At 40.1% G+C, this 10,338-nt stretch overlaps 1 long non-coding RNA gene across 1 annotated transcript; it reads left to right on the top strand.

The window, feature by feature from the left end:
* Positions 1-1,323: 1,323 nt before the first annotated feature.
* On the top strand, positions 1,324-5,707 carry LOC119736229. The gene is made up of 3 exons (XR_005272290.1): positions 1,324-1,437; positions 2,301-2,367; positions 4,748-5,707. It is a non-coding gene; the product is annotated as an uncharacterized LOC119736229 (long non-coding RNA).
* Positions 5,708-10,338: the final 4,631 nt, after the last annotated feature.

Raw genomic sequence — 10,338 nt, 5'->3', positions numbered from 1 at the left:
ACCCATTGCTAACTTTTGCACCACATGTATGCACATGCTCTGAAATACATGCACACACATGCAGTGACATGTACGTGTAATACGCGTGTTGTACAATGTACATACAGTGTGTGCGCATTGTTATACGGCACTGAAGTGGAATGCGCGCTGAAGTGTACCTTGTCGGGCAACTGGAAAGACGTAAACTAAGTGAATTTTGCTACTTTTTTAAAAATTAAGATACCGAATTAAAGTAATTCCGACTTGAGTCAAGTCTAGTGACGTACATGCATACGGTCTCGGACTAAATAAATAGTCGTGGGAAAGGTGCATTTGGACACTTTTAGTTTGCCTGATTGTAGGATTTTTATCAGCGCTCCCCAATGAAAGTATGGCACGAGCCCCCTCCTCCCCCACCTATTGATTTTCGGAGACCTAAGTGTCCGGAGAAAATAACCGGTCTACATTTCAGCACACCTACCTGAAACAAGTTCTGGATCCACCCTGCTACCCCCCCCCCTCAAAAAAGGTCTAGAACCGCGCCTGCTGTACTTGTCGAATTGGACCATATAGACAATTATTAAACATGTTTAACAAAAACACACACACACAAACACACACAACGTCGGTGCTACCTACATTATGTGGACGTCTTTTGTTCGGAAGTCCACACTGCGTATGTAAGACAAACTCACGCTTACATAGGCAAAGAAGTGGGGTACTTCCTTTGTTCTCCTGTACTAAAATTTTGCAACGTCGCACACTTATATCAAATGCTCTTATTTTAACCATAGTTTATTTCCTGGGCTGAAATTCGGACCTAATATCCCTTTTCTAAAACTCTTCCATTTGCGACATGGAAACCCACCTTGGAAATTCCTAGTTTTTGAGTAAAATCCATACATCTATATATTTCGTGAAAAACTTGTGGGCGTTCCTTGTGGGGTACCTCCCATTGTTCCGGTACCCCACAAGACAGTGTTTGTACACGCAAGAGAACACAAGGATTAGTTTTCTGTTGTGTGTGATATACACTGTAGGCCTACGCAGTGGCGTGGCCGGGGGGGGGGGGGGGGGGCTGGGGGGGGGACAGCCCCCCATGAAACCTTGTCGCCCCCACTGAGATTTTGAGTTTCTAAAAAAAATATCACTGATCTACATGACGCCCCCCATGAAATGTTTCAGCCCCCCCCCCCCCCGGCCGCCCCCCCCCCCCACCCCCACTACGCCACTGGGCCTACACCCTTATCATCACTAGGATGTCGAGGATGTGATTGGATAGCGCATCGTTTAAGTCAACAAGGTGTAAGCAGACGCATTGACAGTTTTATTTAGCGCAGAGCAGCCACTTCAGTTGGTGGCCTGACCTGCACCGTACCCGTGAGCGAGCGTAAACGGAGTAAGCAAGAACCGAAACGAATCTGTGAAACGTTTGACTATCTCTGAGTCATAATCAAGGTAAGTTGAGTCAAAAGTATAGAATGAAGGGACCTATGGGGTTACTCTTTTTTTATAAACTGCTTGCCCAGAATACATTTGATACCTTATTGATCCCACACTGTAAACCCCTTGGGCAAAATGGGTTAATATGTAGACCAGCGTTGGTCAACATATCAACAGGTTAATCTCTTGGGCAAATTTTCCCCAATTTTTTACCCAAATTGGGTAATTTCCAAACAATGTTGGGTTAAATTATATTGCCTAACACTAACAGTGTTTTATCCGTTATTTTTTACAGTGCAATCAAAGTTAGGAAAAGCCATCATATTTCATTTCAACATTTACAAAGAGCATAGGCTGTAATTTGGGGAGTGCACATCGTGCCTCGGCCCTTACTGCGTTAATCAACTCGCAAACAAAATTAAGCTTACTGTACAAACAAAAACACAAATCGAATTACTAAAAAATGGCGAATTTGAATTCACATTTAATAGACACGGATCCTTGGAATAACTGTTAGTCTTTTTGTACATGCCTTACATCCAACTGGCGAGCCTGTGCGGGTTGCGTGTCCTTTCGGAAAAAAAATGTACAGAACATACAGGGGACGAAGTTGGAAATGAAACACGCATCGCAATATCGGAACGCTTGCGCGTGGTTCAGGCAAGTCAAAATATCAATTTTTTTTTGGCTCTTTGTTTTCCATGAAAAGTGAATTTCGATTTTCAATTATTTAGCTTGACCCACCCACCCACAATTTGGAAAAGTAGTCGAAATTTTAAAACATTGAAAATTATGAATGGCCCCTTAGAGCATAAAACTTTGGTTACAGATTCCACGCAGAAGGTGAAACTATTAACATGTAACTTTTTTAATTGCAGGATTCAAATCAAGGAAAGACTCCGTCGGATCTGAAGCCGATGAACGAAGCTCGTCCATCTTTATTTGGTAAGCGATAGCAAGGTGCATAAACCATTTTTTCTTTTATATTTAAAAACAGACTGGGTTTAGCTGTCAATATTGATATGTTCTTCCATTGCACTTTTTTTGGATCCGGACTACATAATGCCCGCAATAGGCATTATTAAAGCCAAGACTTGGATTTGGATATGAAGTTGGATTTAGTCTGAGAGGCTTGTCACACAAAATGGAGTGTAATATTGTAAGATAGGGATATGAAGGCCCACATATTCTTGATCATATAACACCTGAATAAATCCCCGTCATTTGATTGGTGGATCGTTGATCACATGTCATTGAACTATTCGTACCAATACACAGCGCGCGCGTGGCGCGCTGCGCACAGTGCAATGGAAGTTCTATTGCACTGTGAATAGAATTTGCATTGCACGGTGTCACTGCTGCTGGTGGTAGCGCTGTTTTAAATCGAGATAAATTGAAAATGATTTTTCTTAACCTGTCGAACAGTTTGCATTAATATAAACATTTATATTTATACAATTTAAATAGTTTTTAACCTGAATAATTGGCAATTAAAAGTCTACCAATCAGATGACATTATTCAGGTGTTATATAAAACAAATAATAGAAACGTGCAATAGAAAGAATAATCGGTGACAGATGAAATGTCCATTCCACTCGGCTTCGCCTCGTGGAATGGAACATTTCATCTGTCACCTCATGAAATTATTCTTACCATTGCACTCACAAACATTCATTATTTGCAAATCATACAACACCTGAATAAATCCCCGTCATCTTATTGGTGGATCGTTGATCACATGTCATTGAATTATTCCTCCCAACGCACGGCGCGCATAGTGCAATGGATGCTCTACTGCAGGTTGAATAGAGCTCCATTGCACGATGTCACTGCTGCTGGTGGTTTGCTGTTTGAAATCGACATTATTTGAATGTGATGGTTCTCAACCTGTTAAACACTTTGCATAAATTTAATATGATAAACGTGTCGAACTTTTAAACAGTTTTCAACCTGAATAAATTGGCTATTAAAAGTCAACCAACCAGATGACAGGGTTTTAGTCAGGTGTTATATAAAACAAATATTACGCTTTGCCTCGTGGAATGGAACATTTCATCTGTCACCTCATGAATTTATTCTGATCATTGCACTCACAAACATTCATTATTTGTTTAGTCTCCATGGCCAAGCTGTCGAACGAATTGTAATTTGGCTAACTCCCAATGGTTATTAGAATTATTTTGAAGATAACTAAACTAAAGCTTGAGTCGGCTTTCTTACATGAAGTTTAAAACTAAATGATTTTTTACACAGGGTGTCTAAAAAAAAGCCCGAACCTTCAGAGCGTCCTAATTTTTACAGATTCTAAAAAACAAAAAAAGAAATTCAAAAATAGCTATGCATATTAAAAAAATATAGCTTATTAGCTTTTCAACAACGTGACGGTCTTTCCAATCGGGTAAATATTTATTGAGTTTCTGCCAATTACAAACAAGTACCACTTTTTCATTCTGATGTTTTGACCGAAACGGACCGAAACTTGCCTACCGTAACAAATAGTCTACCGAGTTGAGGGCAGAGACAGAAACGCTAGATAGACATCCAAGAAGTTAACCGAAATGTTCTTTTCAGGAATATCATTACTTCCTTAAGGATAATTGACCATTGTTGCAAAAAAAAAACCCACCCACATCAGGCAAAAAAAAAAGTCTCCGGTTTCTGGTATGCGCGTGCGTCGCCGTAGCCATGCGCGTCGGCAAAATGAAAAAGTTTTTTTTTCAATGAAAGATGATGTCTCAAAACCGCCAAACTCACTGTTTTGACTGGAATCCTGCTGCTGCACAATTTTAACGTGTTTTTTTTAATGGGGTTATGATCGAGAATAAGCTTTATGTGGCCTCTCTGGACTCCCATATATTTGCACTAAGTTTAGTCGGGCAACATTTGCAGTCATCAGCCGACATTTGAGGCAAAAAAATCAGGTAAATAAAAAAAAAGCCGCGTCGCTGCACTACTTTTTGGACAAGCTCCATACCAGAAACTGGAGACTTTTTGGGGGCCTAAACGAACAAAATAAAGAAAGAAAGATTGAAACATAAAAAAGCAAAACTACCCTCACCCCAAAACCACTTACATTCCTTACAAATGACAGTTGAAACCGTAGACAGATCGTAGACAGGTCGGGAAAAAGAAGACGCTTTTGTGGTTGGTTTTTTTAGACACTCTGTATTAAAGTTTAAGCAAGCGGAGGTACAAACTACAACTGACACAAACAATGGGCTGGAATCTTTGGGTAAATTTAACCAAAACTTTGGTTACTACAAAGTCTACCAATGTGGTTCCACCAACTTAAATATGGGGTCACAAATTTATTCCTATATACAGCTGCCTTGAATCAGAGTCTAGCACTAGTGCGGAACCTACTGACGAGAAAGCTCCAATAAAGACCAAGAGTTCAACGGGATAGACTATGGCACAGGGGGGAGCTCGCATACACGAAAAAAGGGAGATTCACTACCCGGACGGTACCCGCGTATGCTGGGAAAGAACGGAAGAAATATTTGGAGCGCCCGCAGGCAATCTACCGGTCGATAGTTCTGACGTCCTTGCACTCGAGGACGGAAGCCAGGTGGATTTGGAAAGTACTGTGCAAGAAGTGCTGAAGGAAATGCCTGAAATTAAAGGGAAAGCCAAGAAAACTGTCATGGCTAAATTAAAAAACGCATTTCATTCTTTAAAAAAGAACAAACATAAATTTAAAACGTTTTGGGATATTGTGAAAGAATTATTGCCTGTTGCCAGCATGGTGACACAATTAGCAATTAAAGACAAATAAAAGAGTGCTGTCTCCGGAAATGCGTATAACTGACAAACTCAGTCAAGCGGCTATTTCCCTCGCTTCTTGCACCTATACTTCGGGCCGGCTTTGCATTTGTATTGAAATAAAAGATGAGATTGGTAAAGCTAACCCTCATTTGAAAATCAGTTACCGAATGTATTTTAGTTTACGCTGACCATGTGATGTAATCACACGGTTTAGTTTGAATATCTGTTTTAATTGTATAAAGTGAGGAAGATATAAAAAGTAATTTGCAACGTTTCAACTAGGTCTACTCGTCACCTTTCTATGTGCTAAGTTTTATCCTAGAAGGCATACAGGCGCAGTTCTGGATAAAATTCTAAAAATATTATAGATTTCTGTAGCCTGCAGAAAAACTTTTGAATTATGTTTTTGAAACTGGTTGAGGAAAACAATTAGGGTGTTCCATAGGCAAAGTGGAAATATTAATGTAACAATCTCCGGACATGTTACTAAATTTATACAAGAAAACGTCAAGTGTAAGGCAGGGGCCTAAATCGGGGGATGGGTGTTGATACCCCCCCACACACACTTTTGACAAGGGGGTTGGGCTGTTGAATCATCCCCCCCCCCACACACACACCCAAATGTGTATTTGCCTGTAATTTGGGACCCCCTATTGTCCCTGTTTTGTTTGTACTTAACTTTTTAGGAAGATGTTTTGTACACGAATCCAAATTGGGGACCTCTTGTAAATTGGGGACCCTATTGTCCTCTATCATGCAGATACGAAATCATACGCATCCAGATTTTTCGAGGTATTTTTCGAACATCCCCCCAAATATTAATTAGCACTAAATAATAGATTGCTCACCTTTTAAAATACTCCGTCTTTTTGTAAGTGCGAGTATACAAATTGATCTATTGATCTATATTGTAATGTGGTGTCCGCCCCCACTGCTTTTTGAATGTCAACGGCTGGGCAATTTTCGGATTTACATCATTCCCCATCCCCCACTCGGCGGCACAGATTTAAGCCACTGTTGAAAGGAGTTAAAAACAATTTGTTTTCTAGTTTTTAATTTGTGACAAATTATATCCAGATTTCGCTTTCTCAAAGTATTCCACTGAGGTCACCAAGTAACGTCTTTAATTTTTATTGGCGTTTTCATGATGTGGAGTTGTTTTGTAATATCTCACGTTGTCGTAAGTTGAAACTAAAAAAAATTGAACAACATTTCAAAACATCAGCTTAGAGGTAGGGCTGTGGAAAGCAACAATGTGATGAAATAAAATAAGTGGAACATTGTAGTAACATTAACTCGTCAATAAAGTTGCTTTATTAAAATAAACAGAAGACAATTGTACATACATGTTATCTATCATATAAGACTGAATATGTGCATAATTTACGGGTTAAGTAAAAGGAATTCCAATTATGTACATTACAAGAAAGTGCAACCAGACAAAGAAGTACCCTTTTTAAAATGGCAACATTTATTTGTTTGATACCTTACCCATAACGCACAGTTCTGGGAAAAAAATATTATATACGAATATAATTGTATTTCAAAAATAGTGCGACGGTCATTTTTTGGGACATTACTGTATAGCTTGTATTTTATGAAACTGTACACGAAATATACTAATAAATTAGTGTTATGATGGTTTATAAACACATGCAAAGACCTTTGCAACCAACAAGTGGGTTTTAATCGTGATTTCTGACTCTGTGATAAGTTATTTCTTTGCACAAGTGGCAACAACGATTATCAGATCAGACTCTGAGACGGTTCTGTTGACATTTACGATAACAACGATGCCAGGGTGAAACTAAATTTAACTAAGTTTCGATCGTCTCTTCATTCTTGGAAACATGCTATAAATACATCCTGTATTATTATTTTTTTTGGTGGGGAGGATTGGAAACGTGCAAAGCTTTATTGCGCGTTGGTTGTGTGCTGCATCACAACTGCGTAGTGAATGAAACCCACCACCTAGATCAATTAGCTGAGCAGTTGCTTTCTTGGAGGGGATTGGTGAGATGATAAACAGTAATTTTCCTCGAAGCTTAAAGTAACGGGAAAAGGCATGTGGGAAACTTCACTCAGGCTGTAATCAGTGGCAGTGCTACAGAGAGAGAGACAGACAGACAGACAGAGGGGAGGGGGGGGGTGAGGGAATGTGACCCCCCCCCCCAAGTTGTTTCTTTACATATATAATGCACGGTTCTGCAAACAAAAACATCTATCGGAAGTCTTTTCAATTTTGCTTTACACTTTTGATCATGATTTTTGTTGAGGAAATATGGTGAATGATCCAAAGACAGAATGAAAATGTTGACAACATCTTTGTAACACAATGAGTACACAGTGTTAAACGTCGATAAAGGGCAAAACCTAATTTGATCTTTGTAGTATAATGTTATAAATTGCGTATTTATGTTAAAGGCATACTCGAATTCTATTATTCTAAGCTACTCCGTTATAACGTCTTTAATCTGGTTAAATTAAAATGTATTGAAAGGATTTGGAGTTGCATTCGAACATTAAGTAATTATCACAAATGGGCAGTAGTACGTAGGATTAGCTTAGGCAAACGGGTGCGGATGGTAGCTTTACGTTTATTGAAAAATATAAAGATCAATAACCTTTGAATATATTCATTGTAAAGCTGAATTGTGTGGTTCGTCATTCTGTGTTACCCTATCAACCCCAAGACAAATTTGATGACTCAGGCATTGGTTCTCACGATTTTGTACATGTAAGTTCACTATTGCACCAGAGACATTTTAAGCAAAGTTTCAGTGTATAGCGCCCTCACTAGACAATATCGTGAAAGGCCACTCTGGCAATGACACACTGCAATTTTAATGAACTACATACAATAAAGTAATAAAGTCAAGCTCTTTTCGGAACGTAAACTATTGAGTCTAAGGCAACTAGGCTGGACCAAATAAAATCAAGAAAAGGTATCCTTTGTTCAGGAGTGGTGGTGGTTCCTGATCGCTTACTTACTACGTTTGTTTTGTTTGCAAAAGGAATGAATTGCACAAATTTGAGGACATGAGTTTAGGCCCATAGTGAGTCGCCCAGCAGCGAGACGGTAATCACATAGTCCACATTTTCCAAATATGGTCATATTCGGTCAATATGGTCAATTATCGTTGATATAATTATATTTTAAGGGGAAAACGAGAACCTAAGTGTCTTGCAACGATTCACAGGAAAAACTGAACAATTATGGATGACTTTGGAACATCCCGCCTACGTAAAAAAAACCTTCGCGTACAGTAATGGGAGATCTTAGTGGCCGACCCCTTTGTGCCGCTGATCTCTTTGTGTCAACCTCTCGTGCCTCCCAGGGCTCAGACAGGTTTTAAACAATCCTGGACCATGTGAATGACCTATATCTTGTGCATGTCCAGGCATGCAAGGGTTATTGACCTATAAACAGTGTGGTAAAATAAAAACCTTCTTGTGGTTCCACCGCGTGATTTTTTTTGATAGTCTGCTCCGAGGTTTAAAGTTTAAATGAAGGCTTCCCCGTTTAATGTTGGGTTGCTGGTGTGTGCATTAGTCACTTCAACATTGAAAAGGTGGTGGGGGCCCGGGGGGGGGGGCTGCACCACAATCCAAACTACTCAGGTAAATGTTTATCACACACGGTGAAACTTCTCAAAACGTGGCATTACACACATTATTGCCCGAACAATACAGTGTTTTTACCGCAAAAAAATACAATCCAAATGACAGTCCACTTTTATGGAGAACAAAAAACAATACACTCGTTTTCCGAACGATAAACCTGAGAAATTATTGATGTCAAACAACATTGGCTTTTGACATTTCTTACAAATCATACGAGTCCTTTTTGTTGATGCCCACGCACAAAAGCAAAGCCACAAATGCCATCATTCCATGAACATTCATCGGAATCCAGGCAGGCTGAGGATTGGCTGCATCTGCATACAGCGGCGGCGGAACGGGTTTGAAACGGGGGGGGGGGGGGGGGGGGCATCACCAAAAAGGGGCACTTGCACACCTGTGCTGAAATGTCGACACGTTTTTTTCACCAGACACTTGGCCTCTGTAAAATTAAATAGGGGGGGGGGGGGGGGGGGGCTGGTCAAGGGCGGATCCAGAACACAATTTTTTTGGGGGGCCAAACAAATTTTTGGTCCCCCCAAAAAGTGGGTCAAAAAAATAACGGCATGGGGTTTCGGGGCCCGCTTAAGGACCCGAACAAAATTTGGATTCTAGATGCTCTGTGGTGCAATCTGAGGCAATTTCTGACCACTCTAACCAATGTTTTTTTAGGAAAAGATGGTGGTGTACTCATTGCCTGCCTTTATTGCGACGTCACATAAAAAATAAAAATAAATTGTTTTGTTGGGGTTTTTTTTTTGGGGGGGGGGGGGGCATGGCCCCCTTTGCCCTCCCCCCCCCCGGATCCGCCCTTGGGGCTGGTACCATCTTCCTACATAGGGGGCGCTCTTCAAACCAATGATAATATGCTAACTATACAAAATGTTTTTTTTTTCAATACAAGATGATGTCTCAAAACCGCCAAACTCACTGGTTTGACTGGAATCCTGCTGCTGCACAATTTTAACGTGTTTTTAGATGGGGTTATGACCAGGAATAAGCTTTATGTGGCCTGTTGAGACTCCCATATATTTGCACTAAGTTTAGTCGGGCACCATTTGCAGTGTACCTGTTTATTGGGATCAAGAGATGATTGTGACCTGAAGGAGAGACTACCGTGTTGGAGCGTTCCGCATGATTAATTATATTGTTACGTTTCTGCTTTCCTTACGATGTGACTCCCTGTTTTTTTTTAATTCATTGGGCGTTAGCCCTGCACCCATATCTTGTCCTTGATGAGCGAAGCGAACTCGGCACGCAACACACTATTTTGAATCTGACGACGTCGTGGTTACCAAGAAGTATTCCAAAACTCGGCGTCGTATCCATTTCGGCTTCACCTGCTATTTTGAAGATGCCTGCTAGATTAACATGAGTCAATGTTTTCTTATTGAAATATCAAACTGTATGATATTTGTAGTAAAAAGGTTTTTTTTAAAACTTGATCGTAACATTAAGAGCTTTTTATAATAAAACCAAACTGGAAACAAAGCCGATCTTTGAAAAGGAGCCATCATGTTTATTTTTAG

Source organism: Patiria miniata, unplaced genomic scaffold (assembly GCF_015706575.1).
Source record: "Patiria miniata isolate m_02_andy unplaced genomic scaffold, ASM1570657v1 HiC_scaffold_29, whole genome shotgun sequence".
NCBI lineage: Eukaryota > Metazoa > Echinodermata > Asteroidea > Valvatida > Asterinidae > Patiria > Patiria miniata.
Note: the sequence above shows the minus strand (reverse complement) of the source record. Positions and strands in the feature narration are given on the sequence as shown.